A 15,269-nucleotide genomic window follows, 5' to 3' on the forward strand; every position below is an offset into this window, starting at 1 on the left:
AGTCTCCGGATGGTATGCCGAAGAGAGATTCAACTCAATTTGCAGAAGGCTACAAAGATCTCGCCAGAAACGGGAAGTAAATTGCGGGCCTCTATCACAAATGATACGATCTGGCATCCCGTGAAGCCTAAAGACATGCTTGAGGAATAGTTTGGCTAGTACCCTGGAAGATGGGATTCTCGATAACGGTACGAGATGAACCATCCGGGAGAAATGGTCCGTAATGACCCACACAAATCTATGTCCCTGTGAACATGGAAGATCACCCACAAAGTCCATGCCTACCACCTCCCATGGTCTATCTGGCACTGGTAAAGGATGCAAGAGCCCAGCCGGTCTCTGCCGTAATGGACGGTTGCGAGCACACGAGTAGCAGGAACCGACATATCTCTTGACGTGGCTGGCTAAGTGTGGCCACCAATACCACCTCTCCAGTAACTCTCGTGTCCGCCTAATACCAAAATGCCCACCCACCTTTGAGGTGTGGGCCCATGACAGTATATCATTCTGTCGATCAGGCGGAACAAAGGTCTTGCCCGGTGGGATTTGGTCTAACGTCACAGGGGAGAGCGTATGAAAAACCCTGGAGGGAAGGATAAGACGAGGTTCGTCAATCTCTTCCTGGGTAGAAAGCATAGAGCGAGACAGGGCGTCTGCCTTGTTATTCTTACTCCCAGACAGATAGTTGATGGAGAAGTGAAAGCGGGAGAAAAACAAGGACCAGCGGGCTTGGCGAGGATTCAGACGCTGAGCGGTTTGTAAGTACGTCAGATTCTTATGGTCTGTATAGACCTGGAAAGGATGTTTCGCTCCTTCCAGCAAGTGACGCCACTCCTCCAAGGCTAATCTCAAGGCGAGCAGTTCCCTATCCCCAATGGTATAGTTTCTCTCTGCCGGTGAAAAGGTTTTAGCAAAGAAGAAACACGGCCTTTTTCTACCTGCACCGTTCTTTTGATACAAGACCGCACCAGCACCCACTGAAGAGGCATCAACCTCTAAGAGGAAGGGCTTATTCTCATCGGGTCTTTGAAGAACGGGAGCAGTTGAAAAGTGTCTTTTTACTGCCTCAAAAGCCTGAGATGTCTCAGTAGACCAGGCTTTGGGATTAGCACCTTTCTTAGTCAAGGCCACCAAAGGGGCCACCAAAGTAGAAAAATGGGGTATGAACTGCCTGTAATAATTTATGAATCCTAAGAAGCGTTGCACCGCCTTCAAGGAATGAGGTTCGGACCATTGCAGGACAGCAGAGAGCTTCGCAGGATCCATAGCCAGACCCTCTTGTGAGATAATGTAACCCAAAAAAGGCAATGAGGACTGCTCGAATACACATTTCTCGAGTTTAGCAAACAATGAGTGCTCCCTTAAACGGGAAAGGACACGAACGACATCCTGACGATGAGTCTCCAGATCAGGAGAAAAAATCAGGATGTCGTCCAGATACACCACTACTGAGGATAACAGTAAATCCCTGAACACATCGTTTACGAAGTCCTGAAATACTGCGGGTGCATTACATAACCCAAAAGGCATGACGAGGTATTCATAGTGACCGTCTCGGGTGTTAAAAGCGGTCTTCCATTCGTCACCCTTTCGAATTCGTACCAAGTTATACGCACCCCGCAGATCCAACTTAGTAAAAACTTGAGCTCCTCTCAGTCTGTCAAAGAGCTCCGAAATTAAAGGTAATGGGTATTTGTTCTTTATTGTGATTGCGTTGAGACCCCTGTAATCTATGCAGGGACGCAAATCACCCTCTTTCTTCCGAACAAAGAAGAACCCAGCTCCCGCGGGAGAGACAGACTTACGAATGAACCCCTTCTCTAAACTCTCTCTTATATAGGTCGACATGGCCTCAGACTCAGGTATCGACAGGGGGTAAACCCTGCCTTTAGGTGGAACCGAACCTGGGATAAGGTCTATGGCACAGTCATACGGCCTGTGGGGTGGAAGAACCTCAGCACCCTGTTTGGAGAACACGTCAGCGAAATCCAAATAGGGTGTAGGTATGGGAGAGAGATCAGTTGATGCAACCGCAATGACCTTAGGTGGTAAGGGAAGACATCGGGACTGACATTTCGAACCCCAACTAATAATGCTGTCAGACTCCCAGTCAATGTGAGGAGCATGAGTCCGAAGCCATGGGAGACCCAGAAGGACGTCGTCTATACCCTCAGGCAAAACAAGAAAAGAAATCTCCTCTATGTGACCCTGAGACAGGGAAAGGCGCAAGGGAACTGTCCTCAATGTAATGGAGTCAGACAACATAGTTCCATTAACAACACGGACAGGAATAGGCGCCTCTAACATGATAGAGGGAATATTGTGTCCCTTTACAAATCCTGAGGACACAAAAGTCCCGTCAGCTCCGGAATCCACAAAAGCCATAATAGGCCATGTATTCTCAGATAACGAGAGCTGACCTGGGATACAACACTTAGAGGGTGCAGAAGACGTCTCTAGTAACCCCCCTCTAATGGTTACTAGGCCAGGGAGTTTCCCTGACGACTAGGACACTTGTTGGCATAGTGCCCAGCCTGACGACATACGTAACATATAGGAGGACCAGACTTGCGTAGTCTGGAGAACGTATGACCTAACTCCATAGGAGTGGGAGATGTTTCAGATGCTGAGGAAGATGGTAGTGGACCCTCAACAACTGGAATAGCCCGATGCTTAGGGCGTGAGGAAGAGACCTCGAGTCTACGTTCCTTATGGCGTACATCGATCCTCGTTGCTACTGTGATCAAGTCCTCCAGAGAAGCAGGGACCTCACGAGTAGCAAGGGCATCCTTGACATAGCCTGCCAACCCTCTCCAGAAGATAGGAATCAACACCTTCTCTGGCCAATCTAGTTCTGCCACCAGAGTTCTAAAAGCAATGGCATAAGAACTAGTGGATAACGAACCCTGAGATAGATCTAACAGTCTCAGAGCCGCATCATGGGTAACCTGCGGACCCATGAATACCGCCTTAAGAGCATCAAGAAAGTCTTGATGTCTCAGAGTAACCACATCAGAGCGCTCCCATAGGGGAGTCGCCCATTCTAAGGCTTTGTCCTGAAGTAAGGAGATGATAAAGCCTACTCTGGACCTCTCCGTAGAGAAGCGAGAAGAGTTGACCTCTAGGTGTATCTGACACTGACTAATGAAACCACGACATGATCTGGCATCGCCAGAATATCTGTTTGGCAGAGCAAGTCGAGGATCATGTGCAGATGTCACCATGGTCTGAGGTTTATCCTATATACTCTTGAGCCGTGACTCAAGTACTTGTATGTAACAGTGTAACTGCTGATATTCTGCCATAACTGCCAGACCCTTGGCTCAGTCCTAATGTTACGGGGGGCTGTCTGATAATAACCGAAAGGAGTATCAGACAGTCAGGGGCCACCGTGCAAAGACTTTGCTGCAGACTATGGCAGAGTGCAATACCTCTGTTAACTCACAGAAGGATATAATAAGTAAGTAAAGCAATTCCTCCCTTACTTGGAGGGTGTGTGGAATGATCTCTGTTAATAATCACAGAGACAAAGGCAATGTGTGCGAAATGGCACCTACCTAGGTCCGCTCTTCTAGTGGTGCAAAAGAGACGAACAGCAGCATAAGCCGCACAAAGCTCCTACCTGCGTTCGCTCCACTAGTGTGCGAGGACACGAACCACTAGATATGGCACCTGCCTAGGTCCGCTCTTCTAGTGGTGCAAAAGAGACGAACAGCAGCGTAAGCCGCACAAAGCTCCTACCTCTGTTCGCTCCCCTAGTGTGCGAGGATACGAACAACTGCCAGACGCAGTATAAGGAACGTTACCCTAGCGGCAACGTCCACCTACGAGTAGAATCACAAGGCCCAGCCAGACCATGTGCCTCAGGCACCTGCCTATGTCCGCTCCCCTAAGAGGTAAGGATACGGACAGCAGCCGAAGCTGTAAGGTATAAGAACGCTACCCTGCCGGTAGCGCTCACCTAGCATAGACAGAGGAATGCCTAGAGGAACGCGCACAGAGCGTCTACTCATATGCATGAACCAAGAGGACTGAGCACCATGCGGCGTGTGTCAGGGTCTTATATAGACTCTGTGCCTCATCCAAGATGGAGGACACCAGAGCCAATCCGCTGCCAGAACGACAGGAGTGACGTCATGCTGGCCTATCACCGAGCAAGACGTCACAAGCACATGACCAGCGACCAATCGGCATAGAAGGTGTCAGAGACATGTGACCTCGTGTCAGCGATGATGTCACCCGCACATGTGCAATGGCTCCAAGATTGGACTTAGTCTCCGGCGCTCGCACATGTGCAGTAGCAAGAAATCTGGACTTAGTCTCCAGCGCTCGCACATGTGCAGTAGCAAGAAATCTGGACATAGTCTCCAGTGCTCGCAGCAACCGTAACAGCATGCGACCTGCTGATCCACCACGACTAGTGCTCAGAGGCACAGTGGTGGCTGAGGATGCAGTTGTAGACGTGCTACCAGTACTCCGACTCTGTCCAGGAAGGTGCAAGGTAACTTCGTCGTCAGTTGCATCCTCCTCCACCGTCTCTGTTGACCTCCTCGAGGGCCTGACTGTGGGTTGACAGTAGGTGGGATCTAGAACTTCCTCATCAATTGTTGTGTTTGCACTCCCCTCACCCTCAGACCGAGCCTCTTCTTGCCCTGACCAAATATTTAAGTTGTCATCCCAATCTGGTATCTGTGTCTCATCATCATCAGTATGTTCCTGATTGTCTATAACAACAGGTGTTACAGTTTGTGAAAAAGGGTCAACATTATGCTCAGAAACTTGGTCCTCACGGCCTGAATCAGAGTCACAAAGGTTCTGGGCATCACTGCAGACCATTTCCTGGTCTGTACTCACTGTAGCTTGGGAGCAGACCTCTGATTCCCAGGCTATAGTGTGACTGAACAGCTCTGCAGACTCAGCCATCTCAGTTCCACCATACTGTGCAGGGCGGATGGAGACTTCAGAGTTGGGAGAAAGCAAGTTTGATTGGGATGACAATTCAGAGGACTGGTGTTTTTTGGATGCAGTAGTTGAGGTGGCGGAGAGGGCACTTGTTGGACCACTTGAGATCCATTCAAGCATTTTCCTTTTTTGGCTATCATCTACCTTTGTTCCAGTTGTTCGTGTCCGTAAAAAAGGGAGCACATCGGATTGTCCACGGTAAGTAGTAGGCATCTTACTTTTGCTGGAAGATGGTCTATCTTCAGCAGATGTTAATGGAACTTTGCAACCTTCCCCATGGACAAACCCTGTTTTTCCTTTTCCAACACGCCTCTTCCCCTTTCCACCAGCATCTGTCATTTTTCCACTCATTTTGATTGCGACAAGATTGTGCACTTAAAATGTGGTAGTAAAAATTAAGAGGTGGTGTAGATTGCAGCGGTGGTCTATCTTTATTAACAGCAGAATAAACAACAATAACTATCCCTGACAATGCAACTACGGCCCTTAAACTGGCAGGATAGTTTGCTAGTATAATGGCTTAGTAACAATGAGTTTGAGTGTGCAATGCAGAGGTGATGCACATAGATTTGCACCAGTGGGACACTAATGGAAGTCCAACAGCCACTTTTAGGATGCCACTAAGTTTACTCAGTGTTTGCTAGTATAATGGCTTAGTAACAATGAGTTTGAGTGTGCAATGCAGAGGTGATGCACATAGATTTGCACCAGTGGGACACTAATGGAAGTCCAACAGCCACTTTTAGGATGCCACTAAGTTTACTCAGTGTTTGCTAGTATAATGGCTTAGTAACAATGAGTTTGAGTGTGCAATGCAGAGGTGATGCACATAGATTTGCACCAGTGGGACACTAATGGAAGTCCAACAGCCACTTTTAGGATGCCACTAAGTTTACTCAGTGTTTGCTAGTATAATGGCTTAGTAACAATGAGTTTGAGTGTGCAATGCAGAGGTGATGCACATAGATTTGCACCAGTGGGACACTAATGGAAGTCCAACAGCCACTTTTAGGATGCCACCAAGTTTACTTAGTGTTTGCTAGTATAATGGCTTAGTAACAATGAGTTTGAGTGTGCAATGCAGAGGTGATGCACATAGATTTGCACCAGTGGGACACTAATGGAAGTCCAACAGCCACTTTTAGGATGCCACTAAGTTTACTCAGTGTTTGCTAGTATAATGGCTTAGTAACAATGAGTTTGAGTGTGCAATGCAGAGGTGATGCACATAGATTTGCACCAGTGGGACACTAATGGAAGTCCAACAGCCACTTTTAGGATGCCACTAAGTTTATTCTGTGTTTGCTAGTATAATGGCTTAGTAACAATGAGTTTGAGTGTGCAATGCAGAGGTGATGCACATAGATTTGCACCAGTGGGACACTAATGGCAGTCCAACAGCCACTTTTAGGATGCCACTAAGTTTACTCAGTGTTTGCTAGTATAATGGCTTAGTAACAATGAGTTTGAGTGTGCAATGCAGAGGTGATGCACATAGATTTGCACTAGTGGGACACTAATGGAAGTCCAACAGCCACTTTTAGGATGCCACTAAGTTTACTCAGTGTTTGCTAGTATAAAGGCTTAGTAACAATGAGTTTGAGTGTGCAATACAGAGGTGATGCACATAGATTTGCACCAGTGGGACACTGATGGAAGTCCAACAGCCACTTTTAGTATGCCACTAAGTTTACTCAGTGTTTGCTAGTATAATGGCTTAGTAACAATGAGTTTGAGTGTGCAATGCAGAGGTGATTCACATAGATTTGCACCAGTGGGACACTAATGGAAGTCCAACAGCCACGTTTAGGATGCCACTAAGTTTACTCAGTGTTTGCTAGTATAATGGTTTCGTAACAATGAGTTTGAGTGTGCAATACAGAGGAGATGCACATAGATTTGCACCAGCGGGACACTTATGGAAGTCCAACAGCCACTTTTAGGATGCCACTAAGTTTACTCAGTGTTTGCTAGTATAATGGCTTAGTAACAATGAGTTTGAGAGTGCAATGCAGAGGTGATGCACATAGATTTGCACCAGTGGGACACTAATGGAAGTCCAACAGCCACTTTTAGGATGCCACTAAGTTTACTCAGTGTTTACTAGTATAATGGCTTAGTAACAATGAGCTAGAGTGTGCAAAGGGCAGGAGGGTACAGTGGCAGGGTTGTGGGTCTGGGTAGAGGAAAGGAAGCCTGCTTTTCTATCTCTCCTAATGGGGAAATGCAGCGAGGAAATCCCTGACTTTAGCTACACAGACGCTGTCATCTTGTGTAGCTGTTAAAATCTTTTTTTCACGGACCTGACTGTCACCTATGGCTCTGACCCTGCCGGTATTAGCCCTTAAAAGGACTAATAGAAACTTCTATCCCTATTCTGTATAGCGCTGTGTATAGAGCGTACACAGCAGTATCGGAGACAGGAGCTACGCCAGCGGTGACTGACACCAAGACGCAGAAGGCAGATAATGGCGTGCTGGAGGAAAATGTCCGTTTTTATAATGCAGGGACATGTGACATGGACATCCTATCACACATGCCGTTGCTTCTCTGGCTAAAAGTCCACTTAGCTGTATGTGTGTCTGGGATTGGCTGACATGCTGGCCCGCCCCACTACACAGTGGGGAAGGAAGACAAGGAAAAAAAAAAAATGGTGATCGCCATTATCCATACAGCAGTGATCTGAATGCGCTGTTCCCGCACACTATACGCTGAAATTTCATAATAGTGTGAGTCACAGAGTGACTTACACTATTACAGCGGAAAGCCAGCTAGTAATTAGCTTGTCTTTTTGCTGCTAGAACCGTTCTCGAACATATCTAGAACTATCGAGCTTTAGCAAAAAGCTCGAGTTCTAGTTCGATCTAGAACAGCCCCCAAAATCACTCGAGCCGCGAACTGGAGAACCTCGAACCGCGAACCGCGTTCAACTCTACTCCTAACTCCCTCAAGCACCCTCTTGAATGTCTGGTTTTTCAGGTGTACCAACAGGTGTACCAACAACTGAATCTTCTTATGGCAACTTCCTTCAGATCGGACAGCAAAATCAGTACTCTCTCCTTAAAGCCGTGTCTCGGATGAAGATTCATGAGAACAAAAGAGGTTCCCCTCCTCAGTATCATCCAGGAGATAAGGTTCAGTTATCCACCCGGAACATTTGCCTGAAGGTGCTTTCATACAAGTTTGCCCCTTGGTACATTGGACCATTCAAGGTTCTCAGGTGGATTAATCTGGTGTTCTATAAACTTCAGCTGCCTCCCAGTTTTTGGATCAGAAATTCCTTTTATGTCTCTCTCTTGTAGCCTGTTGTCCTAAATCGTTTCTCCAAGAACAGTACTCCAGTCCTTGCATCCATTTTTGAATTTCCCAAAGTGTGCTCAAGATTAAGCATATCTTGGACTCTAAGAAGTCCAGGGAAAGACCTTATATTTGATTGGTTGGAAGGAATTTGGTCCATAGGAGAGTTTTTGGTGGTCCACAGAGAACATCTGTGCCCCTGTCATTCTTGAAAAATTCCTCCAACAGTCTGGCCAAAAAAGAAGGGAGCATAAGAGGGGTAACTGTCATGTTAGTTGGTCACCGCTTTGCTCTCCCCAGCCTCAGAGTGTCTCTTTGAGCAGCCTCCTATAAGTAAAAAGGATAAAACATAAACACACAAAAATCCTTTATTTTAAATAATGAAAAACACCCACCATCTGTCACAAATTTATTAACCCCCCAAACACCTTCGTAGATCTGACATAATGCACACAATGCCCCACAACGATTCTGGCTCTGCTACATCTGGAGTCCATGGTGAGTGGTGACATTAGAACATGTGACTGCTCACCTCTGGGAGACACTGAGAGCAGCATGGGAGCTGCCAGTGTGACGCCCAGGACTAGCCAGGTAGTCACAGACAGGCCCTTGCACAAACACCAGTCCCCTAAAAAGGTAACAACAGCCAACCAAAAAACCCTGAGTCACCCCTCTCAGGCTTTGATGTTCACACTCGGGGGCGGAGCCAGACGGTTGACCACACCCACCAAGGAGTTCGGATAGCCTGAGGTGGGAAAAGCAAGCAGATGAAGCTAGGGAGGAGAGGAGAGCAGTCTAGGAGGTGAAAGGACAGGTGTTAGAAGGAGAAAACGTCTGTCGGTGATCTGGGTCGTAGCCCGGATACCCTGTGGCCAGGAGGCAGATGGTGGTTGCCGCCTGCAGGAGCCGGGAAGACGGCTGGTGGAACCGTAAGGGACTGCGACAGGGTAATGGCCCACCGGTACCGAACCGGAGAACCAACTGGAAAACGGAGCACCAGGAGGGGTACTCACTACTCAGGCCCAGAAGCCACTGGACCGAGTCAAATTCACTGATTGGGGTCTGGATCTTAGGTTCTTTCCCACCCAAGTCCCGACTGAAGACAACAGCCCAACGAGGGGGATAGAAAGCCACCGCTCAGGCAGAGAGATCCCACGGGCCAAACAACCGGGCCCCGGGACCATCAACCCCCTACCCACGGAGGGGTCAACACCTGGCTGCACAACATCGTCCCTGGGAGCCTAGTCAACGGCAGCGGTGGTGTCCACACTCACCACGACCCGTGGGTGGCGTCACGAACTTAAACCCAAAACCACGTCTCCGGCCGTGAACCTCCCCACCGAAACCCCCTCACGTAGCGCCAGCCTCCCTTCAGAGTGACGTGACCCTCGGGTCCGGAGGCGCTCGAGCCACCCACAGATGAGCCCGGATCCGAGCGGTTCGGCTGCGGCCGAGCCCGGGGCGGTACACCAGTAGTGATCTCAGGTGAACTCAGTGCCAGCCCCACTGAGCGTGTAACGGCGGCAGCACAGGCCGACACTGAGTTCACCTGAGTTCACTCCTGGTGGTTCTCTTGGTTCTCTCTGTGGGAGGCACCAGCTGTCACCTCAGGTGAACTTAGTGCTGGACTAAGTGTCATGGCAGCAGCACAGTCCAACAGTCTGTAAGCTTTGATGCCCGAAAACCTTAAAAGAGTTTTAAGGTAGACTTTAGGGTTCCTGGTGTTCCCAGCTAGAGTTCACAGCCTCTAAATGTCCCTGCAGCTGGGAACTCCAGGAATCCTAAAGTCTCCCTTAAAGACGCCTTTAAGGTTTCCGTGCCACACAGCTGCTGGGAGACCAGATGGCTGTGAGTTCTAGTAACCTTTTACCATACCTCACAGCTATCGGGTCTTCTGTCAGCTGTCAACCCGGTATCTTTAAGGGAGCCTTTAAGGTTCCTGGAGTTCCCAGGTGATGGGATATCTGAAGGTTATGAACTCTGGAAATAGTTCCCAGGCTCCCTTAATGACTCCTTCATGAGAGCTTTATAGGGAGATTTTAAGGTTCCTGGAGCTACCAGCTGCTGGGACTTCTGAAGGCTGTAAATTCTTCCTAGAGTGCCCCAATAGCCAATAACTCCAGGAACCTAAAAGGCTGCATTTCGTGCAATCCAACAGTTCGGCAATCTGGCAGTCAGGTCACCAGAGTTCACACCCAGGGGCTCCCTCACTGCTCTTAGTGAACTCATTTGAAGCCTCTAACGATCTGCTGAATTGTTGAGACACGGCCGCACTCCAGCAATTAGGCAGTGGGTTCAACTGAGTTCACTGAAGGTGAATTCTGTTGACCTGACTACCAGATTACTGGACCGCTGTGCCACAGTGTCATGGAATCTGGTAGTCTGGCAATCCGGCAGTGGGTTCTCACATGGTCACACTTGGTACTGTAGGAACCCGGCCTACAGCTGTGAACTCCTGTGACCTGACTGACGTCATGGCTTCTCATAGTCAGGTCCCCAGCTGCTCTAAGTGTGTTCCAAGAGCTGCAGGGAATGATTTTACATCATTGCAGCTTCTAGACCTGCGTGGGTGTTTTGGGGTTAATAAATTGGTGAAAGAGGGTGTGTTTTATTATTATTTAAAATAAAGGATTTTAGTGGGTTTTTTTTACTTGCAGGGTCTGTAATGAGGGAATCTCATAGACACATCACCATAACCAACCCAGGGTCTTGTGGCAGCTGTGATTTGTGACAAAACACAGCTTACATCAACCCCATATATTACCCTGACTGCCATCGTGCCAGGACAATCAGGATGAGCTGGATAAAATGCCACAATTGGCGCATCTAATGGATGCGCCAATTTTGGAGTGGCTGCAGTCTGCTATTTTTAGGTTGGGAATGGCCCAATAACCATGGACCTTCCCAGCCTGAGAATACCAATCCCCAGCTGTCTACTTTACCTGTGCTGATTATCACAGATAGGCGAGGGTCTGCAAGTCATTTCTTATTTTTTTTTAACTGCAACTGCCAATCACAGTCATGCCAGTAGTAAAGATGAGTACAGCATTACTGTCATTGGCAGACAATCCTCGCATGTTTAGTGGCTGAAAATCAAGTGCCAAACATGTGGGGAGGGAACTTGAAACTCACAAGGTGAATACCAAAATACTCGACGAGTAACTAATATCCCAATTACCTTATTATTTATGTGAGTAAAGAATAGTGCCAAATATATTCGATCATCACTAGTCACCGTAGTATATGGATGAATTTGGAAAAATGTGGGATTGAAGCACACTGTTCTTTGGTAACTACTAGATCCGTGGTAAGTAAGAAATATTCTTTTATATAGAGAGATAATGTATCAAATGCAAAGTGGTTTGGATCCATTTACCTGATAAAGACTCCAGACTTGGACACTAAAACATTTAATGGTTTATCTATTTAAATAAAAGAGGATTTCTAATTTGCCACAGACTTATTACTTACCAAAGCACAATGTGCTGCAAGCCTACATTTTGTTCATATTCATCAGCCCAGAACTATCAGCAACAAGTGTGAGTCAGCTACACACATCTACAGTTCAGAGAAAACTGGCTAGAAGTGGTCTTCATGGAAGAATTGTGGCCAGAATCAATACCTTCAACACAGAATAAAGAACAAGCGATTCAGCTGTACACAAAAACATACAGACTGGGCTTCAGCTAAAAGGCTGCAGGTGCTTTCGTCTGATGAGTCAAAATGTGAAATACATGGCTGTAACAAAAGACAGTTTGCTCCTCGAAGGGCTGGAGAGCACTATAAGGATACGCTCACACGAGCGTGAAAATCGGACGAGTGCAATGCGAGAAATTCTCGCATTGCACTCTGACCAATGTTAGGCAATGAGCTTGAGCTGTTGGTCAGCTTTTCTCGCATCCAGATTCTGGATGCGAGAAAAGCGGCAGCATGGTGCGTTTTGCTGCTACCGCCGTATCTCTCGCACCCATTCAAGTGAATGGATGCGAGAGATACATCGGACTGCACTCGGATGTTATCCCAGTGCAGTGCGATATACGCACAGGCTGACAGTGGAGGGGATGGGAGGATTAACCCCTCCCTCTCCTCCGCAGCGCCTGCACTCAGCTTCACAGCTGTGACCCGATCGCAAGATCGGGTTACAGTCGCATGACACTCGGCTCACGCTCGCAGCAGAGCCTGAGCCGGGGGACATTAGCATATCTCATCCGATGCTCTTGCATCGGATGCCATACGCTCGTGTGAGTCCAGCCTTATAATGAGTGTCTGCAGACAACAGTGAAGAATGGCGGGGGTTTCCCTGCATTTGAGGCTGCATTTCCGTAAATGGAGATTGCAATTTGGTCAAGATTAATGGACTCCTCAATGCTGAGAAATATAGCCATATGTTTATCCATCATGCCTTACCATCAGGGAGGTGTTTAATTGGTGTCGGACAAGGCCACCAACCTCCCTGCTGAGTTCCATCAAAAATGGTGTGCCAAAGTTCCTAGAAAAAATGATGCTGTTTTGAAGGCAAAGAATGGTTAGTTACATCAATGTGAAACAGTCCAGACCAGCGCAAAGAAATTTGTAAAAAATTATTTGTTTGAAAAACTTGTTATACTTTCTTCCAAAAAGATAAAAACAAAGTGGTGACTCACAGGTACAGAGCAGCACTGGGAACAAGGCTACACGATTATGACCACACAGGGTCCTTAGTCACTGGCAGTGCTGCTCCGTATATGTGCGTCACCACTTTGTTTTTATTTTCTTGGAATAAAATATAAAAAGTTTTTGAAAGAAAGAATTATTTACGGATTTCTTTGTGCTGGTCTGGACTGCTTCACATTGTGTCATGGGGCATTGACCATGCACTCAGACCAGGTGAGCTGACTTCTTTTGATTTCTATTTTGTTCATTCACTTTGAATTTTATCAATGGCTAGGGATAAGCGAACCAGAACTCAAAATATCAGAACCAAACACAAACTGTTACCTGTAGGTCTGGTTCCTGTTTGGGTTTGTCATCTGAATAAAGCTTGTTGAAAGGCCGTAGAGAAGCTAATCAGCAAGCTTTTCTGGTGTCGGCATTTTTGGCCCCATCACAGCCATATCCAGTATAAACATTGGTGTGACTGGCCGGTGCACCACTATAAAAAAAAAGCAAAAGACAAAATGACGTGGGCTCCCGCCATATTTTTGATAACTAGCCTGAGTAAAACAGACAATTACAGGCTGCAACCCCCAGCTATCAGCTTTACCTTGGCTTGCTATCAAAAATAGAAGAGATGACAAACCAGTTTTTAAAAATATTTAAATAAATAATATAAAAAACAGCATGGGGTCATCAGCCAAGGTAAAGTGGACCACTGGGGGCTGTTATTATCAGGATATAAGAGTCCATGGGCTGATGATAGCTGTGATTTGTCAAGAATCATAGCTGCCATCAATTTCCAGGTTATTAATGTGGAGGCGTCCCCATTACTAATCTGTAAGTGAAAAGAAATATACACAGACACACAGAAAAATCCTTTATGTGAAGTAAATAATACAGACATTCTCTTTCACCCCTTTATTATCTTCCAAAACACCCCTGCAGGTTGGGACACAATCCAAATGATGTCTTACGACAATCCTCGGCTTTGCTACATCCAGAGGTTGCAGTGACAGAAAACATGACTGGTCACTGCAGCCTCAGGGACACACTGAGGGCAGTAGTGGATCCCTTGTCTACGAGAAGCGGTGACGTCAGTCAGGTCACAGGAATCATAGCCGGGGGCTCCCAAACTGCCCTCTGTGAACTCAGTTGAACTCGCGACCAGATTGCAGGGCTGTTAGATTGCGGAACATGGCGGCAGAGCAGTCTGGCAATGAGTACAGCTGAGATCATAGCTGGATGTTTCCATGGTAAACTCTATGAACTCAGTTAAACTCACTGCCGGATTGGACTGCTCTGCTGCCGTGTCCCACAATCCAGAAGTCCAGCAATCTGGCAGTTCAACTGAGGTCACAGTTGGAGACTTAAGGCTGCTTTACACGGTACGACCGATTGTGCGATTTCACAATTGATCGTACCCGCCCCCGTCCTTTTTGCGTCACGGGCAAATCGCTGCCCGTGTCGCACAAAGTCAGTAACCCCCGTCACACATACTTACCTCTCGTGCGACCTCGCTGTGGGCGGCAAACGTCCACTTCCTGGAGTGGGAGGGACGTTCGGCATCACAGCGACGTCACACGGCCACCGGCCAATAGAAGCGGAGGGGCGGAGATGAGCGGGACGTAAACATCCCTCCCACCTCCTTCCTTCCACATAGAGCCGGCGGCGGCCGCGGGAGGCAGGTGAGCTGCTCATCGTTCCCGTGGTGTCACACGGAGCGGCGTGTGCTACCACGGAAACGATGGTCAACTAAATTAAATGATATTATGGAACCTAGCGAGCAGTACCCGACTCACGATTTGTGAGCGATACTGCGTCGCTAGGAGGTGTCACACAGGCCGGCATCGCCAGCGATGCCGGATGTGTGTCACAAAAACCGTGACCCCGATGATCTATCGCACGATAGATTGTCTGGTGTAAAGCAGCCTTTACACAACACAGAGGTTATTGTGGAACCAGCAGCTGTAACCTCAGTTGAGCTCACTGCCAGATTGCCGGACTGTTGGACTGCGGGACACGGCGACACAACAGTCCGATAATCTGGCAGTGAGTTCAGCTAAGGTCACAGCTTGATGTTCCCAAGCTACTCTCTTCCCACTCTGATTTAACCAGCCCCCAGCTGTCAGCTTTACCTTGGCTGGCTATAAAAAATAGGGGGGACCCCATGCCGATATTTTAAAAATGATTTATTCAAATAATTAAAAAAACTGTATAGGATCCCTTTTATTTGTGATAACCAGCCAAGCTAAAGCAAACCGCTGTGGATTACAGTGCATAGTTGTCTGTTTTACCTGCGCTGTTATCAAAAATAGGGTGGGAACCCAGTACATTATATTATTTATTTTTTTTACACTACAGTATTGCAAACTTGT

The sequence above is a fragment of the Anomaloglossus baeobatrachus genome, chromosome 3, assembly GCF_048569485.1.
Source record: "Anomaloglossus baeobatrachus isolate aAnoBae1 chromosome 3, aAnoBae1.hap1, whole genome shotgun sequence".
Taxonomy (NCBI): domain Eukaryota; kingdom Metazoa; phylum Chordata; class Amphibia; order Anura; family Aromobatidae; genus Anomaloglossus; species Anomaloglossus baeobatrachus.